The sequence below is a fragment of the Triticum dicoccoides genome, chromosome 4B (assembly GCF_002162155.2).
Source record: "Triticum dicoccoides isolate Atlit2015 ecotype Zavitan chromosome 4B, WEW_v2.0, whole genome shotgun sequence".
In the NCBI taxonomy this organism is placed as follows: domain Eukaryota; kingdom Viridiplantae; phylum Streptophyta; class Magnoliopsida; order Poales; family Poaceae; genus Triticum; species Triticum dicoccoides.
Window position 1 is genome coordinate 170409613 of NC_041387.1, and position 24036 is coordinate 170433648.

Genomic DNA, 24036 nt, shown 5'->3' on the forward strand with positions numbered 1-24036 from the left:
ATAATAATGAATGCAAATGACAGTGTGCTCTCCAGCGGGTGCTTTTAATAAGAAGGATGATGACTCAACATAAAAAGTAAATAGATAGGCCCTTCGTAGAGGGAAGCAGGGATTTGTAGAGGTGCCAGAGCTCGATTTTAAAATAGAGATTGAATAACGTTTTGAGCGGCATATTTTCGCTATCAACGCAACAACTATGAGATGGCTGTATCTTCCATACTACATGCATTATAGGCAGTTCCCAAACAGAATGGTAAAGGTTTATACTCCCCCAACCACCAACAAGCATCAATCCATGGCTTGCTCGAAACAACGAGTGCCTCCAACATACAACAACCCTGGGGGAGTTTTGTTTAATTATTTTGATTTGTTTTGATCTTTTTGGATCATGGGACTGGGCATCCCGGTTACCGGCCCTTTCTCGTGAATGAGGAGAGGAGTCCACTCCTCTTGAGAATAACCCACCTAGCATGGAAGATATAGGCAGCCCTAGTTGAAACATGAGCTGCTCGAGCATACAAAACATAATTTCATTTGAAGGTTTGGAGTTTGGCACATACAAATTTACTTGGAACGGCACGTAAATACCGCATATAGGAAGGTATGGTGGACTCATATGGAACAACTTTGGGGTTTAAGGAGTTTGGATGCACAAGCAATATTCCCGCTTAGTACAGGTGAAGGCTAGCAAAAGACTGGGAAGCGACCAACTGAGAGAGCGAAAACAGTCGTAAGCATGCATTAAAATTAATTCACACCGAATACAAGCATGAGTAGGATATAATCCACCATGAACATAAATATCATGAAGGCTATGTTTATTTGATTCAACTACATGCGTGAACATGTGCCAACTCGAGTCACTTAATACATTCAAAGGAGGATACCATCCCATCATACCACATCATAATCATTCTAATAGCATGTTGGCACGCAAGGTAAACCATTATAGCTCATAGCTAATCAAGCATGGCACAAGTAACTATAATCTCTAAATGTCATTGCAAATATGTTTAGTTCATAATAGCTGACTCAGAAACGATGAATCATCATATTTACAAAAACAAAAGAGGTCGAGTTCATACCAGCTTTTCTCATCCCAATAAGTTCATCATAAATCATCATTATTGCCTTTCACTTGCACGACTGAACGATGTGTATAATAATAAGAGTGCATTGGACTAAGCTGGAATCTACAAGCATTCAACTCAAGAGAGAAGACAAGTAATATGGGCTCTGAATATAAATAATCAATCATGCATATAAAAGCCACTAAGCATTTTCAATATGGTCTTCTCGACCCCCAAAAGAAAGAAAAGAAAATAAAACTATTTACACGGGAAAGCTCCCAACAAGTAAAAGAAGAACAACAAATCTTTTTGGGTTTTCATTTTAATTTCTACTACAAGCAAGGAAATTAAACTAACTAATTTTTTGGTTTTTCTTAAGGTTTAACAAACACACAAGAAGAAAGCTAGAAAAAGAAATTTAAACTAACATGGATAATACAATGAAAGAGTATGAGCACCGACGACTAGTGTGTGAACATGAATGTAAAGTCGGTGAGAAATACGTACTCCCCCAAGCTTAGGCTTTTGGCCTAAGTTGGTCTAATACCAAGGACCATCGCTACTCTTCCCAGTGTAGTGGGAGGTGTAATCAGGATACCACTGGCTGGTCATCTCCAGATCCCACTGGACAGATGATGCACGATAAGGGTCCAACTCAGGTTCCGATTCAGGTTCAGGCTCTGGAGTGACAGCTTGTGCTCGATGATTGTTCACCACTTCCGGGGTGACGAGAAAATTTTCTGCAAGCAAATCGAACAATAGAGGCGCAGGCAAAATAATAGTCTCAATGTGTTTCTTATTAAATCTAAGTTTATACAAGAGCATCTTTTCTTTGTTGTCAACGATAAACTTGTGTGCTACCATGCTCTTGTAATCTATAATGTGAGGAGGTAATTTTGTCTCCTCCTCCTCTAGGTGCCTAATGGGTATCTGAAAATGTTCAGCAAGACGTGCAACATAGATACCTCCAAATATGGGGCATTTTGTACGATTTAGGGCTAGCCGTTTAGCAACGACGGCACCCATACTAAAAGTATTGTCTCCCACTAAAGCATGTTGAAGAATAATAATATCCGGAATGCTCAAATTTCCACTATTCCCACGACCAATCAAGCATCTACTAGCAAATATGGCAGAGTAGCGTAAAACAGGAAAGTGTATGCTAGAGACCTTTGCCTCAGAGCCCTTCTTTGGCTCTTCTACAGCAATAGTTTTAACGAAGCCATCCACATCTTCACGATTGGGTTCCTCTAATTCTCCCTCATAAGGTATCCTACATACCGCGCAAAAATGACGTAAAGACATTTCTTTGAATTCATCATATAAATGAAATGATACTGCAGGCGGTGACTTCTTAGGATAATAATAAAAGTTTTGCATGAAAGTATTGGTAAGTAAGAGATACTGATCGATTTGTTCGTTCATGAAACCGGTGAGGCCTGCAGTCCCGTTTAAAGCATAAAAGTCTTCATGAATTCCGGCTTCCTTCAAGAAATCCTCACATGGCCATTCACATGACCGTACTTCCGCTAAGCGAGGAAGATTATACTTGGGTTTTTCCTTCTCTTTTTCTTGTTTTTCTTTAGAGCTTTGGCTAGAAGAGCCTTGAAAGAACCTCCTTAACATTTTCTAAAAATTTCTGAAATTTTAGTAACTTCAAAATAAAAGTGGATAAAACTAAACAAGATTGATAGCAACTACTCCTACAAGTGCCTAGAGCCTATATCATGCATTGGAATTGCTTGGGACCTCAAAAATTTAACATGCAAGCTCAAGAACATGGTCACCTATGCAGCAAAAAATTTCAATGAATAAAGCACTAGAACAAAAACTAATTGGACCAATGGAGGAGTTTTGTGAATGGAGCTTTGAGCTAAGAGATCGAAAATCACAGCAAAACAAGCTAGAACTCGTGCATGAGCTGGATGGGGATTTTTTTGGGTAGAAGACAAAGTGTGTGGGTGCTGGCATAAGTGGAGGGGAGCCACCAGGGGCCCATGAGACAGGGGGCGCGCCCTACAGGGGGGCGCCCTCCTCTCTCGTGGCCTGGTGCTTGGCCCTCCTACAGTGTTTTCAGTGCCTAAAATCCTCAAATATTCCAGAAAAATTCATACTAAATTTGCACGGCATTTGGAGCACTTTTATTTTCGACTATTTTTTAATGCACAGATAATTCAGAAAACAGACGGATAATACTATTTTTGCTTTATTTATTCTAAATAACAGAAAGTAAAAAGAGGGTACAGAAGGTTGTGCCTTCTTGTTTCATCCATCTCGTGATCATCAAAATGAATCCACTAACAAGGTTGATCAAGTCTTGTTAACAAACTCATTCCGAATAACACGGAACCAGAGAAATTTCGGATAACACTAAGTTACCTCAACGGGGATATGGAAATCCCCAACAATAAGAATATCATACTTTTTCTTGACAGTAGGGAGAGGAAATTCAAAACCTCCAAAAATGATAGTTGGAACTTTTTCAATAGAATTGATACTATGAACTTGAGATTGTTTCCTCGAAAAGTGTACCGTATGCTCATTACCATTAACATGAAAAGTGACATTACCTTTGTTGCAATCAATAACAGCCCCTGCAGTATTAAGAAAAGGTCTACCAAGGATAATAGTCATACTATCGTCCTCGGGAATATCAAGAATAACAAAGTCCATTAAGATAGTGACATTTGCAACCACAACAGGCACATCCTCACAAATACCAACAGGTATAGCAGTTGATTTATCAGCCATTTGCAAAGATATTTTCGTAGGTGTCAACTTATTCAATTCAAATCTACGATATAAAGAGAGAGGCATAACAGTAACACCGGCTCCAAGATCACATAAAGCAATTCTAACATAATTTCTTTTAATAGAGCATGGTATAGTTGGTACACCCGGATCTCCAAGTTTCTTTGGTATTCCACCCTTAAAAGTCTAATTAGCAAGCATGGTGGAAATTTCAGCTTCCGGTATCTTTCTTTTATTTGTGATGATATCCTTCATATATTTAGCATAAGGATTTACTTTAAGCATATCAGTTAAGCGCATACGTAAGAAAATAGGTCTAATCATTTCAGCAAAGCATTCAAAATCCTCATCATCCTTTGACTTGGATGGTTTAGGAGGAAAGGGCATGGTCTTCTGAACCCATGGTTCTCTTTCTTTACCGTGCTTCCTAGCAACAAAATCTCTCTTGTCATAACGTTGATTCTTTGATTGTGGGTTATCAAGATCAACAACAGGTTCAATCTCTACATCATTGTTTTTTCTAGGTTGAGCATCAACATGAACATTATCATTAACATTATCACTAGGTTCATGTTCATCACCTGATTGTGTTTCAGCATCAGAAATAAAAATATCATTGGGATTCTCAGGTGTTTCTACAGTAGGTTCACTAGAAGCATGCAACGTTCTATCATTTTTCTTTTTCTTCTTTTTAGAAGAATTAGGTGCCTCTAAATATTTCTCTAAGAATCTTGCTCGATTCTCTTAGGGTGGCCTTCAGGATACAAAGGTTCCTGAGTCATTCTACCAGTTCTAGTAGCCACTCTAACAGTAAAGTCATTTTTATTATTTAATTCATCAAGCAAATCATTTTGAGCTTTGAGTACTTGCTCAGCTTGAGTAGCAACCATAGAAGGATATTTGCTAACACGGTGAAGTTCATCTTTAACTCTAGCCAGATTATCACCTACGCGTCCTATCTCAAAAGCATTATTCTTTAACTCTCTACCAACATAAGCATTAAAACTTTCTTGTCTAGCCATAAAGTCATCAAATTCATCTAAGCATGGGCTATGAAATTTAGTAGAGGGTGTTTCCACTTTATCATATCTATAGAGAGAATTTACCTTTACTACCTGTGTCGGGTTATCAAGACAATGTGGTTCTTCAGGTGGTATATTAAGACCATGTATTTCTTCAATAGGTGGTAAATTCTTAACATCTTCAGCTTTAATACCTTTTTCTTTCATTGATTTCTTTGCCTCTTGCATATCTTCAGGACTGAGAAATAAAACACATCTCTTCTTCGGAGTGGGTTTAGGAATAGGCTCAGGAGTTGGCTCAATTGGTTCAGGAATTACTTCAGGAACTGGCTCGGGAAGAGTCCAATTATTTTCATTAGTCAACATATTATTCAATAGTATTTCAGCTTCGTCGACTGTTCTTTTCCTGAAAACACAACCAGCACAACTATCCAAGTAGTCCTTGGAAGCACCGGTTAGTCCATTATAAAAGATATCAAGTATTTCATTTTTCTTAAGAGGATGATCAGGCAAAGCATTAAGTAATCGGAGAAGCCTCCCTCAAGCTTGTGGGAGACTCTCTTCTTTGATTTGCACAAAATTATATATTTCCCGCAAGGCAGCTTGTTTCTTATGAGCAGGGAAATATTTAGCAGAGAAGTAATAAATCATATCCTGGGGACTACGCACACAACCAGGAGCAAGAGAATTGTACCAAGTCTTAGCATCACCCTTTAATGAGAACGGAAATATCTTAAGGATATATAGATAGCGAGACTTCTCATTATGAGTAAATAGGGTGGCTATATCATTCAACTTGGTAAGATGTGCCACAACAGTTTCAGATTCAAGGCCATAAAAAGGATCAGATTCAACTAAAGTAATAATATCAGGATCAACAGAGAATTCATAATCCTTATCAGTAACACAGATAGGTGAAGTAGCAAAAGCAGGATCGGGTTTCATTCTAGCAATAAGAGACTGCTGTTTCCATTTAGCTACTAATTATTTAAGATCGTTTCTATCATTGCAAGCAAGAATTTCCATAGCAGCTTTTTCATTCATAACATAACCCTTAGGAACAACAGGTAAAACATAATCATTGGGGGGGGCCTTCATCATCACTATCATAAGTAATAGGATCTTCAGTAATTTCATTCCCCTTAAATCTAGCAAGTTGTTCATCAAGAAATTCACCTAACTTCAAAGTAGTATCACGCACAGAAGTAGTTTCATCATGCATAGCAGAAGTGGCATCATCAATAACATGCGACATATCAGAATTCATGGCAGTAGTAGGTTTAGGTGTCGCAAGCTTACTAATAACGGAAGGAGAATCTAGTGCAAGGCTAGATGGAAGTTCCTTACCTCCCCTCGTAGTTGAGGGAAAAATAGTAGTTCGATCGTCTTTCAAGTTCTTCATAGTGATCAACAGATATAAATCCCAAGTGACTCAGAGAATAGAGCTATGCTCCCCGGCAACGGCGCCAGAAGTTAGTCTTGATAACCCACAAGTATAGGGGATCGCAACAGCTTTCGAGGGTAGAGTATTCAACCCAAATTTATTGATTCGACACAAGGGGAGCTGAGGGAGTCCCGGACTAGGGGTGTCCGGATAGCCAAACTATCATCATTGGCCGGACTCCAAGACTATGAAGATACAAGATTGAAGACTTCGTCCCGTGTCCGGATGGGACTTTCCTTGGCGTGGAAGGCAAGATTGGCGATACGGATATATAGATATCCTACCATTGTAACCGACTCTGTGTAACCCTAGCCCTCTCTGGTGTCTATATAAACCGGATGGTTTTAGTCCGTAGGACGAACAACAATCATACCATAGGCTAGCTTCTAGGGTTTAGCCTCCTTGATCTCGTGGTAGATCTACTCTTGTAATACCCACATCATCAATATCAATCAAGCAGGACGTAGGGTTTTACCTCCATCAAGAGGGCCCGAACCTGGGTAAAACATCATGTCCCTTGTCTCCTGTTACCATCCGCCTAGACGCACAGTTCGGGACCCCCTACCCGAGATCCGCCGGTTTTGACACCGACATTGGTGCTTTCATTGAGAGTTCCTCTGTGCCGTCGCAATCAGGAGGGATGCCTTTTCCCGTCTTTAAAGACGGCGCCGTCGCCGAGGGAGCTTTGGCTGCCGGCCAAACTATCCAGCTAGGTGGTTTTCTTATGACCGCCTGTTCGGCCACCGCTCCGACGATGACCTCTCAGGTCATCAAAAGCGATCTTCACGTCAACTCGGAATTCGCCGAGCAGCTAGATCCGATGGAGCTCTCCTCCGTAAATGAGCTCTTGGATCGCATCGCTGCCCTGGGAGTCGCTACAGACTACAATCAGATTGGGCTTAAAACCGATTTGAGAGAAATTAACTCTCCCCAGGCTACCCACCACGTTGTTGTGGTAGAGGAACAATGCGGCGACTCTTCTTCTATGTTAAAGACCAGTTATGTCCGGATTCCCGATCCCTCCATGCCGGATTCCCGCGGAAGGACGGACGTCAATCAAGTATTGAACCTAAAGTCAGGCATCGGACCAGATTTGTTGGACAACATCCAACAATCCAAGATTCCAAATCTGGAAACTTCTCGGCCTTTAAGCCTCAGATTGGGCGGGGTTCCGAATTTAATTCCGCCCTCCCACCCAAACATACGCGATCTATCTCAAATACGGCAAGAGCCCGATGAAACAGTACATCATTATTGGGCCAGATTCCTCCTTGTTATGGACAGGATAAAGGACTGCCGTGAAGAAAGCGCAATCTCAATTTTCTACAACAATTGCACGGACGAGGGAATCATGAACGCCATAAGTCGTCGCGAAGTTACACGCTTCGCTGACCTAGCGACCATAGTACAAAAGTACTGTGCCATGGAGAGTGCCTGGAAAACCGAAACTAGGTTTTGGGACAATCCGGCCCTGAACATAACCCTAGTTCGAAATAAAAGGGTGCGTCATACTCAAGCACCTGGGTCAAAAACCAAAAAGCAAAAAACCCCTAAAGGGCACGGAACCATACTGGAGGGATGGCTCAACGGACCCTGTAAAATCCATAGTACAGAGGGCGCCACTCCAACACATAGCCTTCGAGCATGTTGGATACTACGGCAGGTGGCCAAAAGTGGCGAAGGTTTTCTAGCCCCGGGTAACCAGCCCAACAGTACCAGTACGGTATTAACAGTCTTCGAGACTTTCGCATCAAATAATATGCGGAAACGAACTATCCGCAGCCTCGCCAAAGTCTACCAAGTAGCAACAACAAATCCATGGAGCGACACGGCTATCTCCTTCAATGCAAGCCACGAACCTAAATTCCGAACAGCCCGAGCACCATCCACATTGGTCCTCAGTCCGATAGTGGACGGCTTTCGTCTTACCAAGGTACTCATGGATGGCGGCAGCGGATTAAACCTCATCTACGAGGAAACCCTCCAAAAATGGAAATAGACTGGAGCCGCATTGAGCGAAGCAGCACAACCTTTAGAGGAATAATCCCTAGTCGGGAAGTACGCTGCACAGGAAAAATCACACTAGATGTAGTATTCGGCTCACCGGACAATTACAGGTCCGAGGAGGTCACGTTCCAAGTGGCCCCGTTCAGCAGCGGATATCACGCCTTGTTAGGGTGAGAGGCATTCACAATTTTCCAAGCTATACCCCATTACGGGTACATGAAGCTTAAAATGCCCGGGCCCAATGGAATCATCACTCTCGTCAGTGATCCAGATATAGCACTCTACGCTGAAAATAAGACAGCCGCACTAGCCCTAGAGGCTCTATCCGAAGCCCTAGCGGCAGAAGAACTCACTGCGCTGCGCTCCACGGTGAATAGGGACGATGTCATACTCCATAAGAGATCTAAGTCCACTTCTTTTAAACCAGCAGACGAAATAGTCAAATTCCAGGTCCATCCAACGGACCCCACAAAGACGGCCTCCATTTGGACACAATTAAACCCTGAGGTAGAAGCCGCACTACGTGAATTCCTTCGGGAAAATTGGGACATTTTTGCCTGGCACCCTTCAGATATGCCAGGAATCCCACCCAGGCTGGCAGAGCACAGCCTAAATATCCTAAAAGGATTCAAGCCAGTCAAACAGGCTCTTCGACGATTTTCCGAACCCAAAAGACAGGCAATGGGAGAGGAGCTAGCCAAACTCTTAGAAGCCGGATTCATCAGAGATATAAAACATCCGGACTGGCTAGCAAACCTGGTAATGGTACCAAAAAAGGATAGATCCTGGCGCCTTTGTGTCGATTTCAAAGACCTTAACAAGGCCTGTCCAAAGGATCCTTTCCCCCTCCCCCACATCAACCAAATCATCGATGCTACCGCAGGGCACGATTCATTGTGCTTCCTCGACGCATACTCCGGATACCATCAAATCAAGATGGCGGAAACAGACCAGGCTGCAACGGCATTCATTACTCCATACGGACCATTCTGCTTCAACACAATGCCCTTCGGACTCAAAAACGCCGGCGCAACATATCAGCGCATGATTCAGACATGTCTGGCTACCCAAATAGGCAAAACAGTGGAGGCATACGTAGACGATGTGGTCGTCAAGACCAAACACGTCGAAACTCTAGTAAACGATTTGAGGGTCACATTCGACAACCTCCGAGCATATGACATTAAGCTCAACCCGGAAAAATGTGTGTTCGGCGTACCAGCCGGAAAGCTCTTGGGCTTCATTGTATCTGGTAGAGGAATTGAAGCAAACCCAGCCAAGATCCGAGCTTTGTCACAATTGGATATCACAAAAGACCTAAACAAATACAAAAACTATCTGGATGCGTGGCGGCTCTAAGCCGCTTCATCTCCCATTTGGGAGAAAAGGCACTGCCCCTCTATCGCCTCCTCTGGCGCACCGAACACTTCGAATGGATGGATGTTGCCACGACCGGACTCAAAGAAATTAAGGCCATATTGGCAACAAATCCGGTCCTGGCCGCGCCCAACTTGGGCAAACCGATGTTATTATATATCGCAGCAACACATCAAGTTGTCAGCGCGGTACTCGTCGTCGAACGAGAAATAGAAGGGCACAAATTCCCTCTTCAAAAACCAGTGTACTACGTATCCACTGTCTTAACTCCATGCAAGTCCCGGTACCCACATTATCAAAAGATAGCGTACGCGGTGTTCATGGCATCCCGGAAGCTGTGACACTACTTTCAAGAGTGTTCCATAACAGTGGCCTCCGAAGTACCTCTTAATGACATTATAAACAACCGCGACGCGACGGGTAGGATTGCAAAATGGGCCATTGAGCTCTTACCATTTGACATAACCTACAAACCACGACGAGCTATAAAGTCGCAAGTTTTGGCTGACTTCATCGCCGAATGGACCGAAGCCGAACTCCTAAAGAGTACGGCGCATACTCCAATTGGATCATGCATTTCGACGCCTCCAAAATGTTGGCCGGCCTGGGGGCTGGCATCGTCTTGACGTCCCCAACCGGAGACACAGTCCAGTACGTACTTCAAATAATGTACACGGACTCCAACAACGCAGCCGAATACGAGGCCCTCCTACATGGTCTTCGGATGGCAATATCCATGGGTATTCAACGCCTAGAGGTGCGCGGGGATTCAAACCTCGCAATATCCCAAGTAAATGGAGACTTTGATGCCAAGGATCCGAAAATGACAGCCTACCGCAACGCCGTCCTAAAAATGTCAGCTTGGTTCGAAGGACTCGAATTCCACCATGTAGCCCGGGATAACAACCAGGCAGCAGATGTGTTGGCACGCATTGGCGCAAAACGCGACGCCGTCCCTCCAAACATCTTCCTGGTGCGGCTCTTTAAGCCATCCGTATTATGGGAAGAAGAGTCCAGAAATAACAACCCGGAACCAACTGCACCACCCAGCACGGAACATTCTGACACAATTGGTGGCTCAGCCAATGAAATAACACCTTCAGCCCATGAAATAATGGCAGTAATTGCCCCGTGGACGGAACCATTCCTAGCCTACTTAATTAGGCAGGAACTTCCCGAAGACCAAAATGAGGCCCGCTGCATAGTTCGGCGATCTAAAGTCTACAAGGTCCATGAGGGAGAACTTTATAAGAAAAGCACAACCGGAGTCCTTCAAAGGTGTATCTCCAAAGAGAAAGGGCGAAATCTCCTGGCTGAAATTCACGCCGGACTCGGCGGGCACCATGCTGCAGCTCGGGCCCTTGTAGGCAAGGCCTTCCGTACATGATTTTATTGGCCGACAGCCCGGGCAGACGCTCAGGACTTAGTCCAACGATGCGTCGGTTGCCAGCTCTTTGCTAATCAAAGCCACATGCCACCCACCGCCCTCAAAACTATACCCATCACTTCGCCGTTCGCGGTCTGGGGGCTTGACATGGTTGGACCCCTTAAAGGGGGAAAACACAAGCAAAAATACTTATTGGTCATGGTGGACAAATTCACCAAATGGTTAGAGGCCAAGCCGGTTAAAACGGCAGAATCCGGACCTATGATAGACTTCATATCCGAGGTAGTACACCGTTTTGGCGTCCCCCACAGCATCATCACTGATAACGGCACGAATTTCATGGTCGAAGAGGTTAAACTCTGGTGCAAAAATGTGGGCATCAAGCTCGACTACGCTTCAGTCTATCACCCTCAAACTAACGGTCAAGTCGAATGAGCAAATGGTCTAATCATGAGTGGCATTAAACCCAGATTAGTGCGGTCCCTCACTGAATCTAACACGCATTGGGTAGAGGAGCTCGACTCCGTACTCTGGGGGCTGCGGACCACGCCAAATCGCACTACTGGATTCACATCATTTTTTATGGTATACGGCGCAGAGGCAGTTTTGCCCTGCGATATAATTCATGACTCACCTCGCGTGCGCATGTACGAAGAAAGAGAAGCCAAGTTGGATCGGCAAGACAGTTTGGACGCCTCAGAGGAGGAGCGCGACGTGGCAAAATCCCGTTCCGCATTCTATCAACAGCAGGCTCGAAGATATCAAAGCAGAGAAGTACGGGCCAAAACTTACAATGTTGGCGAGCTAGTTCTACGCCTGCCGGACAAGAAAAAGGACAAACTTAAGCCCAAATGGGAAGGTCCCTTCATCATCGACCAGGTCCTTACCAGCGATGCATACCGTCTATGCAACGCATCTGACAACCGACTCGAGCCGAACCCATGGAACGCAACCGGTCTCCAAAGATTCTACGCCTAGTGCCGGACTCAGAGTTTGTCTCCTTCCTCTGTCCACCTTTCATATTTTTTCTTTTTCGCTGTCTCTTGTTTCCCTCCTTTTTCCTCCCTCTTGAGGGCTGACTTGCGCATTGCTCGCACACACTTGATGTGCTACTCGCACTCGTTATACCTGGGGGCTTCTTTAACAGAAGCTTACTTATACGGGCTTCATGCCCAACACATGTGTCATACTTCCGCATGTACCTTTTACTCACCATTATATGCATCGATATGACTTAAGTTTTGGCCAAGCTGGGTTGCCTGGCTCCTGTGCTTACCCCTATGTTCCCGATTGTTCGGCTAGGAGGTAAAGGGAGCACCTCTGTGATTGCTACTGCCGGGTCAGCCGGATGTGTACCTCAGACTGGGTGAAGCCGAAGGCTAGCGTTCTTAAGGGAATATTCGGTTGGTGACTTGAAAGCTGATTTATTACTTATTTATTTATCTGCCCCCAGATGCTTTTTCTGCTCTTTTCGCAGTCCATACATGCACTTTAGGGCTTGCCTCCCAGGGAAAGGAACCCCTAATGGAACTATTCTCCCTGGAAGGTGTTTCTTACTAACCATGTAATATAACATAGCTAGTTGGGCACTTGTCTGATAAAGCACTTATGACCCCTACGCCTGGTCTCCATGCATGCCTGGTTTTTGTATAACCATGAGGGTATTCGGACACACTCCGGACTGTTGGGTCCCGAGGTTGAAGCGAAAAGGTCCGCAAAGACAAACGATCTACAATCCGGCTAGAAGGCATTTTACATGTCATTTTAATTACATCGTCAAGCTGACTGATTGTACTCCTCCTCAATCCCATCTAATAGGCTGTCTAGTTTACAGTCCCGTTGGGAATATCTTGCAGCCAACTCTACTTGGCCGTACATCAAGCTCACAGGGATCTCCTTTCCATCGGGCCCCACAGGTCCGACCTCGGCCATGTGGTTTGGATTAGCCTTCGTGTACCGCGTCTTCACCATGGCCCAGGCCTCCCTGGCACCTTGACGACAGGCCGATATCTTCCACAGACGGAAGCGCTGCCGTACTCCCTGAAGCTTCTCAGCAAGCCCTCCAAGACCCTCGGGTAGGGAGACGGACGGCCATAAGGCCTGAACGACGCTGCTCATCGCCTGCCGAACATGTTCGTGCAGTTGCAGTAGCTCGAGAAGAAGGTCACCCGTGGAACCAGGCATTTCCTCCGCCGGACGGCTCGTGAGCACACCTACAGACACATTTCTGTCAATCGACTTCCTCACCGAACTCTTCTTTTCAAAAGAGTTTGCTCAAGCACTTACTGTAAATGCCGCGACGAAGCCACCGATTCTCCTTTACGGAGTTAGACAGCTAGACCCAAACATCTTTTAGTTATTCACCCAGCTGGGTGTTGGCATCCTGGAGTTTGTTCCTCTCATGCTGCACCCTCATAAGCACCTTCTCGCCGGCCTTCAGCTAGCGCAGCAGATGTTGCTTGTCCGGATCTAGTCCGGCACCCTCTGCAATATTATTGTCAGACTTAACGCACATGCCGCACTTCATAAACTATTTATCTTTTCGAAATACGTATTACCAGAGGGGGTCTCTGTGGCTCCCCCGGCGGCGGCTAGTGCGGCCTCAAGTTGGGCCTTGCATTCTTGAAGCTCCTGGGACAGGTGGGTATTCTTCTCCGTAAGATCCTGCATAACAAATGATCCTTAAATCAGTTAGTTTAACTATTTTAAGTCTCGGGGGCTACTGGTATATATAACTATTAAAATTCCTTACCCGTATGTCTTTTACATACTGCTCCGTGGCTCTGGTTAAACTATCCTGAGCAGCACGGAGGTGCGCGTCTCCCGCATTAAAGGCATTCAACGCCTCTGGGGAGATACACGCGTCACGAAGAACTGTCCGACGGCGCCTGTGATTCATGGAACTCTCCACCTCAGACCTGGTGGCGGACAGCCTGTCGGCATCCTCCATTGGAGGAGCATCCGGCTCGCGCCTCACGCTCGCCTCCCCCTCCGGACCAGGTGTTGGAGCCTGGCTGGCGGAGGCTTGGTTGGCAACCTCTCCGGGCACAGTCCGATGAGCGCTCTTTCTCCTGGAAGAATCATGAGCATTAATATACCTCCCCGGAGTCTTTCCCTTAAAGACAATGGTGCGCCGTACCTTTGCGGCGACGTTTCGATTCGCGCCGCACTCCTCTTCCGCCTGCCGGGACGCACTGACCCTGGTTGGTCAGTCGCCGCGGGCTCGGCTTCCCGCCGTAAAGGCACCTCCTGCGAAGCACCGTTGGTATACAGTGGTCAGAAATAAGCACTAAAAAGGTAATGGTGTCAGGACTTCGGTCGCACTCACCTGGGAAGCCGGAGATAAACCAGGGTAGTCAGCCGTAATGGCGACTAGAGCATTGTCCATGCTGAGTTGGTGGAACACCCCGTCAATTAGCTCCACCTTTATGTCTGGATCCTCTCCGAAGGCCGGATCAAGGGATCTTCCCAGATCCTCGGGTTGTGGAGTCGGGCTTTGTATGCCCTCCACATCCCGGCGTAGTTCCTGCATCGAAATCATAAAGTAAGACGCTTAACTTTGAAAGCACGGAGCGGATATATAAATGTCCGCTTACCCAGCTCCGAGGGTTATTCGTGGAGAATCCATTCAATGGACTCGTGCGGAAGAAGTCCTCCTTCTCCCCCTTGTACAAGACGGACAGAATCTTCACCAGATCGGCGGTCGATCCCGGCCCCTTGCGGCCATGACGGGTACCGTCATTCTCCCCGTTGAAATCCCACATGGGGTGGCCCCTATATTGGAGCGGCTGCACCCCTCGCATAATGCATGTGGCCATGACTCCAATCATGGTCAGTCCGGAATGGGCCAGTAACCTTATCCGAGCCATCAGATATTGGACGCTCCTATCATCTTCCCGTTGAGGGCTCCGCGGGCGCCAACTCAGGCGTTTCTTCAGAGGAACGTTGCTAAACTCCGGAAGGCTGATCCGAACCGGATCCGGCAGTGGGGCGTCTTCCATATAGAACCACTCCGAAGGCCAGTCCTCAGACGCCTTCTTCGGGGTTCCGGATAGATATCCGGTCCCGGCGATGCGCCATATTTCGGCTCCGCCCACTTGATATATCGACCCCTCATGAGAACGGGGTACGAGGCAAAACAATCTCTTCCACAACGCAAAATGGGGCTCGATGCCCAAGAACAGCTCGCAAAGAGCTAAAAAGCCCGCGATGTGCAAGATGGAGGCAGGTGTGAGGTGGTGCAGTTGGAGTCCATAGAACTCCAGAAGCCCCCGGAGAAACGGATGTATGGGAAATCTGAATCCCCTTATTAAGTAGGGGATGAAGCATACCCGCTCTCCTTTGGAGGGATTAGGGATGCTCTCCGCCTGCTTCCCACCCTTGTAGGTGGCCAGTCCGGCTCGAACCGGAACCATAAAGGCTGGGGGAAGGTATCCCTCTGCTTGGAGCGTCACTAACTCTCTATGCGGGACTGAACATCTCCTCCAATCTCCTGGCTGAGGATTGGGAGCGCGAGAGGAGGAGCCGCGTCGACTGTCCATGTTGGAATGGATCTTTGTTAGATGCGCTTCGATGAGTACTTGCGGAAGGAGGATGGTGTGATTCGGATCTGAGTCCTCGCCTCTCTTATAGGCAGCTTATTCGCGCAGCTAGGGGGTAAAATGTAAAAATACCCTGGCTTTTCGCATTCATACGACACGTGGAAGAGGGTCATTATTGGACGTAGAAGCCAAGGAGCGCAACATTTATAAGGAAACCGGACACTATTCGGCAAACACATGGAATATGGAGGAGAACCCGCCTTGCAAACGCCGAAGACAATATATGCGCCGGATTCGTCGTCATTGAAGCCTGGTTCGGGGGCTACTAAGGGAGTCCCGGACTAAGGGGTGTCAAGCTGGCCGAACTATCATCATCGGCCGACTCCAAGACTATGAAGATACAAGATTGAAGACTTCGTCCCGTGTCCGGATGGGACTTTCCTTGGCATGGAAGGCAAGCTTGGCGATACGGATATGTAGATCTCCTACCATTGTAACCGACTCTATGTAACCCTAGCCCTCTCCGGTGTCTATATAAATCGGATGGTTCTAGTCTGTAGGACAAACAACAATCATACCATAGGCTAGCTTCTAGGGTTTAGCCTCCTTGATCTCGTGGTAGATCTACTCTTGTAATACCCACATCATCAATATCAATCAAGCAGGACGTAGGGTTTTACCTTCCTCAAGAGGGACCGAACCTGGGTAAAACATCGTGTCCCTTGTCTCCTGTTACCATCCGCCTAGATGCACAGTTCGGGACCCCCTACCCGAGATCCGCCAGTTTTGACACCGACAGGAGCCAAAGAATATTCTTGAGTATTAGCAGTTGAGTTGTCAATTCAATCACACCTGGATAACTTAGTATCTGCAGCAAAGTGTTTAGTAGCAAAAGTGCTATGATAATAATAGTAACGGTAGCAAAAGTAAAGATAGATGTTTTGGGGTTTTTGTAGTAGTTGTAACAGTAGCAACGGAAAATTAATAAGCGAAGAACAATATGTGAAAAGCTCATAGGCAATGGATCAGTGATGGATAATTATGCCGGATGCGATTCCTCATGCAATAGTTATAACATAGGGTGATATAGAACTAGCTCCAATTCATCAATGTAATGTAGGCATGTATTCCGTAAATAGTCATACGTGCTTATGGAAAAGAACTTGCATGACATCTTTTGTCCTACCCTCCCGTGTTCAGTGGGGTCCTTACAGAAACTAAGGGATATTAAGGCCTCCTTTTAATAGAGAACCGGACCAAAGCATTAACACATAGTGAATACATGAACTCCTCAAACTACGGTCATCACCGAGAAGTATCCCGATTATTGTCACTTCGGGGTTGTCGGATCATAACACATAATAGGTGACTATAGACTTGCAATATAGGATCAAGAACACACATATATTCATGAAAACATAATAGGTTCAGATCTGAAATCATGGAACTCGGGCCCTAGTGACAAGCATTAAGCATAGCAAAGTCATAGCAACATCAATCTTAGAACATAGTGGATACTAGGGATCAAACCCTAACAAAACTAACTTGATTACATGGTAAATCTCATCCAACCCATCACCGTCCAGCAAGCCTATGATGGAATTACTCACGCACGTCGGTGCGCATCATGAAATTGGTGATGGAGGATGGTTGATGATGACGACAGCGACGAATCCCCCTCTCCGGAGCCCCGAACGGACTCCAGATCAGCCCTCCCGGGAGAGATTAGGGCTTGGCGGCGGCTCCGTATTGTAAAACGCGATGAAACTTTCTCTTTGAATTTTTTCTCCACGAAATGGAATATATAGAGTTGGAGTTGAGGTCGGTGGAGCTCCGGGAGGCCCACAAGACAGGGGGGCGCGCCCAGGGGGAGGGGGCGCGCCCCCCACCCTCGTGGACAGGGTGTGGGCCCCGTGGCCTAGATTCTTTCGCCGGTATTTTTTATATTTTCCAAAAGTTATCTCCGTGGATTTTCAGGTCATTCCGAGAACTTTTGTTTTCTGCACAGTAAACAACACCATGGCAGTTCTGCTGAAAACAACGTCATTCCGGGTTAGTTTCATTCAAATCATGCAAGTTAGAGTCCAAAACAAGGGCAAAAGTGTTTGGAAAAGTAGATGTGTTGGAGACTTATCACTACTAATAGCGAGACTTCTCCCATGTCCTCAGGAACAAACGTAACTACTCACAAAGCATATTCATGTTCATAATCAGAGGGGTATTAATATGCATTAAGGATATGAACATATGATCTTCCACCAAATAAACCAACTAGCATCAACTACAAGGAATAATCAACACTACTAGCAACCCACAGGTACCTATCTGAGGTTTTGATACAAAGATTGGATACAAGAGATGAACTAGGGTTTGAGAGGAGATGGTGCTGGTGAAGATGTTGATGGAGATTGACCCCCTCCCGATGAGAGGATCGATGGTGATGATGATGGTGATGATTTCCCCCTCCCGGAGGGAAGTTTCCCCGGCAGAACAACTCCGCCGGAACCCTAGATTGGTTCCGCCAAGGTTTCGCCTCATGGCGGCGGAGTTCCTCCCGAAAGCTTGCTTATGATTTTTTCCAGGTTGAAAGACTTCATATAGCAAAATATGGGCACCGGAGGGCTGCCAGGTGGCCCACGAGGCAGGGGGCATGCTCAGGGGGGTAGGGCGCGCCCCCCACCCTCGTGGATGGTGGCTGGCCCCCCTCAAGTATTTCTTCTGCTCAATATTTTTTATTAATTCCCAAAATGACTTTCGTGGAGTTTCAAGACTTCCGGAGCTGTGCAGAATAGGTCTATAATATTTGCTCCTTTTCCAGCCCAGAATCCCAGCTGTCGGCATTCTCCCTCTTCATGTAAACCTTGTAAAATAAGAGAGAATAGCCATAAGTATTGCGACATAACGTGTGATAACAGCCCATAATGCAATAAATATTGATATAAAAGCATGATGCAAAATGGACGTATCAACTCCCCCAAGCTTAGACCTCGCTTGTCCTCAAGCGGAAGCCGAATGCGAAAAATATGTCCACATGTTTAGAGATAGAGGTGCCGATAAAATAAAATACGGATATGAGGGCTACATGATCATTCTTATAACAACAACGTAAGTGTATTTTGTCATATGATTCTTTATGCTCAAGTAACAATCTATTCACAATGTCAAGTATGAATCAGAAACTTCATTGAAAACCAACAAACTGTAATCTCAGTCATTGAAGAAATTGCAATTTATCATAACATAGGAAAGAGTCAATATAAGAGCTTTTCAGCAAGTCCACATACTCACTATCATTTAGTCTTTCGTAATTGCTGACACTCACGCAATACTTATGGTTATTGAGTTTTAATCAGACACAGAGAAAGACATGGGCTTATTGTGTTGCCTCCCAACCGTTTACCTCAAGGGTAATGTCAACAATAATAGTTCATGCTAACTTACATCCAATTGGATATATATATATCAGGATCTTTTCAACACGAGGTGCTTGCCAAAGGATAAAAATAAAAAGGAAAGGTGAAGATCACCATGACTCTTGCATAATGTAAAAGATAGGCCCTTCGCAGAGGGAAGCAGAGGTTGTCATGTGCTTTTTGGTTGGATGCACGAAATATTAATGCAAAAGAACGTCACTTTATATTGCCACTTGTGATATGAACCTTTATTATACAGTCCATCGCTTTTATTACTTCCATATCACAAGATCGTATAAAGCTTATTTTCTCCACACTAATAAGTCACACATATTTAGAGATCAATTTTTATTGCATGCAACATGACAACTTACTTGAAGGATCTTACTCAATCCATAGGTAGATATGGTGGACTCTCATGGCAAAACTGGGTTTAAGGATATTTGGAAGCACAAGTAGCATCTCTACTTGGTGCAAGTAATTTGGCTAGCATGAGGGGGAAAGGCAAACTCAACATGTCGGATGATCCATGGCAATATACTTTAATTAAGATGTGAGAAAACATAACCCATTACATTGTCTTCCTTGTCCAACATCAACTCTTTAGCATGTCATACTTAATGAGTGCTCACAATCATAAAAGATGTCCAAGATAGTATATTTATATGTGAGAACCTCTCTTTCTTTATTACTTCCTATTAATTGCAACGATGACCAAAACTATGTTTGCCAACTCTCAACAACTTTTAATCATCATACTCTTTATATGTGAAGTCATTACTTTCCACACGATCAATATGATCTCTTTTATTTCTTTTTAATTCTTTCTTTTCCTCAAGATCATAGCAATATAGCAAAGCCCTTGACTCAACACTAATCTTTATTATATATAGCTCACGGACTCGATTACATAGTGGAATCATAAAGCAAAACTCAAAACTAAATCATACCAAAACTTTATTCTACTAGATCAAGATATTACTAAAAGGATAGAACTAAGTGAAACGATAAAGATAGGAGTGTGATGGTGATACGATACCGGGGCACCTCCCCCAAGCTTGGCAGTTGCCAAGGGGAGTGCACATACCCATGTAATTATGTCTCCTTCTTCGAAGTTGGTGGTGTGATCTTCTTGGCAATGATGCCCCTCGGGATACAATTCTCCTCCTCGATCTTATTGACTTGCTGCTTGAGGTCCATATTTTCCTTGCGGAGCTTTCCCGTGACGGCTAAAGCTCCTTTCACCCAAGGATGTTGCATAGCTGCTGGAGAACAGGTGACACTCTTTTGCATATTTTCATAAGAAAGAAATTTAACATTGGAAGGGATGACCAAGTTTGGAATTGCTGAGCTCTGTAGTTCTCCCATCGTGAATCCGGCTTGGAAACAAGAGGTAACTTCTTGATCCTCCTCCATGGCATCTATCCTTTTCAAGTCAGCCTCCATCTCCTCCTCCGTTGATGGACAAAGTATATGGCCCAAAGTAATGTCTTAAATCATAGAAAAACTTTTTCTTTTGTTGGTATGTGAAACTAGGTGGTATAAATTTAGCAACAATGTAATTAGCATAATCAGCATACCATGGAGCAGTACAAGAAGCATTTATGACAGCTAATTGTTCGTCAAGAAAGCTATCATTAATAGGTAGTGGGTCATCAAGAACATTCTCTAACCTAGACAGGTTGTCTGCAACGGGGTTCTCAGCTCCCTTTCTATTGATAATATGTGAATCAAATTCTTGTAGTAGGAGAACCCATCTAATAAGTCTAGGTTTAGCATCTTTCTTTTCCATAAGATATTTAATAGCAGCATGATCAGTGTGAACAGTTACTTTAGAATCAACAATATAAGGTCTAAACTTATCACAAGCAAATGCAACTGCTAAGAATTCTTTTTCAGTAGTAGCATAATTTCTCTGGGCACTGTCTAGAGTTTTACTAGCATACTGAATAACATTTAGTTTCTTATCAACTCTTTGTCCTAGAACAACACCTACAGCATAATCACTAGCATCACACATAATTTCAAAGGGTAAATTCCAATCAGGTGGGTGAACAATAGGTGCAGAAATCAAAGCTTTCTTAAGTATTTCAAATGCTTCTACACAATCATCATCAAAGACAAAAGGAATATCTTTTTGCAATAGATTAGTCAGAGGCCTAGAAATTTTAGAGAAGTCCTTAATGAACATCCTATAAAAACTAGCATGACCAAGGAAACTTCTTATACCTTTAATGTGTTGGGGAACGTAGCAATAATTCAAAATATTCCTACGTGTCACCAAGATCAATCTAGGAGATGCTAGCAATGAGATAGAGAAAGGGAGTGCATATTCATACCCTTGAAGATCGCTAAGCAGAAGCGTTACAAGAACGCGGTTGATGGAGTCGTACTCGCGCCGATTCAAATCACGGAAGATTCGATCTAGTGCCGAACGGACGGCGCCTCCGCCCTACACACATACAGCCCGGGGACGTCTCCTCCTTCTTGATCTATCAAGGGGAGAGGAGAAGTTGAGGGAGAGCTCCGGCAGCATGACGGCATGGTCGTGGAGCTTGTGGTTTTCCTACAGGGCTTCGCCAAGCACTACGGAGGAGGAGGAGGTGTTGGAGGAGGGAGGGGCTGCGCCAGGGAAGGGGTGCGGCTGCCCTCTCTCTCCCTCACTATATATAGGGGGAAGGGGGGAGGTGGAGGTGCCCTAGGGTTTCCCTAGGGGAGGGGCGGCGGCCACAGGGGAAACCCTACATGGGTTTGGGCGCCCCCACCCCGAGGAAACTTGCCCCCCAAGCCGGGATGGGTGGCTGCCCTAGGAGAGGCGCCCCCACCTCTCCAAGTTACGTGAGATGGGGTGGGAGGGGCGCTAAGCCACTTAGTGGGCTGATGTGCCCCCTCCCCTTGGCCCATAAGGCCCCCAACGCTAGCCGGGGCCTCCGAAACCCCTTTCGGACACGCTGGTCGTCACCCGGTACCCTCGGAACAACTCCGGACTCCAATACCCTTCGTCCAATATATCGATCTTCACCTCCGGACCATTCCGGAGTTCCTCGTCATGTTCAAGATCTCATCCGGGACTCCGAACAACCTTCGGTAACCACATACTATTTCCCATAACAACTCTAGCGTCACTGAACCTTAAGTGTGTAGATCCTACGGGTTCGGGAACCATGCAGACATGACCGAGACACCTCTCCGGCCAATAACCAATAGCGGGTTCTAGATACCCATATTGGCTCCCACATGTTCCACGATGATCTCATCGGATGAACCACAATATCGGGGATTCAATCAATCCCGTATTCAATTCCCTTTGTCTATCTGTATGTTACTTGCCCAAGATTCGATCGTCGGTATCCCTATACCTTGTTCAATCTCGTTACCGGCAAGTCTCTTTACTCGTTCCGTGACACATGATCCCATGACTAACTCCTTAGTCACACTGAGCTCATTATGATGATGCATTACCGAGTGGGCCCAGAGATACCTCTCCGTCATACAGAGTGACAAATCTCAGTCTCGATTCGTGCCAACCCAACAAACACTTTCGGAGATACCTGTAGTGCACCTTTATAGCCACCCAGTTACGTTGTGACGTTTGGTACACCCAAAGCATTCCTATGGTATCCGGGAGTTGCACAATCTCATGGTCTAAGGAAATGATACTTGACATTAGAAAAGCTCTTAGCAAACGAACTACACGATCTTGTTCTATGCTTAGGATTGGGTCTTGTACATCACATCATTCTCTTAATGATGTAATCCCGTTATCAATGACATCCAATGTCCATGGTCAGGAAACCATAACCATCTATTGATCAACGAGCTAGTCAACTAGAGGCTCACTAGGGAGATGTTGTGGTCTATATATTCACACATGTATTACGGTTTCCAGTTAATACAATTATAGCATGAACAATAGAAAATTATCATGAACAAGGAAATATAATAATAACCATTTTATTATTGCCTCTAGGGCATATTTCCAATAGTCTCCCACTTGCACTAGAGCCAATAGTCTAGTTCACATCACTATGTGATTATAATGAATCCAACACCCATGGGGTTTGATCATATCTCGCTTGTGAGAGAGGTTATTAGTCAACGGGTCTGAACCTTTCAGATCCGTGTGTGCTTTACAAATCTCCATGTCATCTTGTAGATGCAGCTACCACGCGCTATTTGGAACTATTCCAAATAACTGTTCTACTATATGAATCTGGTTTACTTCTCAGGATCATCCAGGTTAGTGTCAAAGTTTACATCGACGTAACCCTTTACGATGAACTCTTTTACCACCTCCATAATCGAGAAAATTCCTTAGTCCACTAGTTACTAAGGACAACTTTGACCGCTGTCCTGTGATCCATTCCTGGATCACTCTTGTACCCCTTGACTGACTAATGGCAAGGCACACTTCAGGTGCGGTACACAGCATAGCATACTGTAGAACCTACGTCTAAAGCATAGGGGACGACCTTCGTCCTTTCTCTCTCTTCTGCCGTGGTCAGGTCTTGAGTCTTACTCAATACTCACACCTTATAACATAGCCAAGAACTCCTTCTTTGCCGATCTATTTGAACTCCTTCAAAATCTTGTCACGGTATGTTTTCATTTGAAAGTACTATTAAGCGTTTTTTATCTATCCTTATAGATCTTGATGCTCAATGTTCAAATAGCTTAATCCAGGTTTTTTACTGAAAAACACCTTTCAAACAACCCTATATGCTTTCCAGAAATTCTACATTCTGATCAACAATATACAACATATATTCAGCAGAAATTCTATAGTGCTCCCACTCACTTCTTTGGAAATACAAGTTTTCCATAAACTTTGTATAAACCCTAAATCTTTGATCATCTCATCAAAGCGTATATTCCAACTCCGAGATGCTTACTCCAGTCCTTTGAAGGATCATTGGAGCTTTCCATACTTGTTAGCATCTTTTAGGATTGACAAAACCTTCTGGTTGTATCATATACAACCTTTCCTCAAGAAAATCATCAAGAAACAATGTTTCGACATCCTA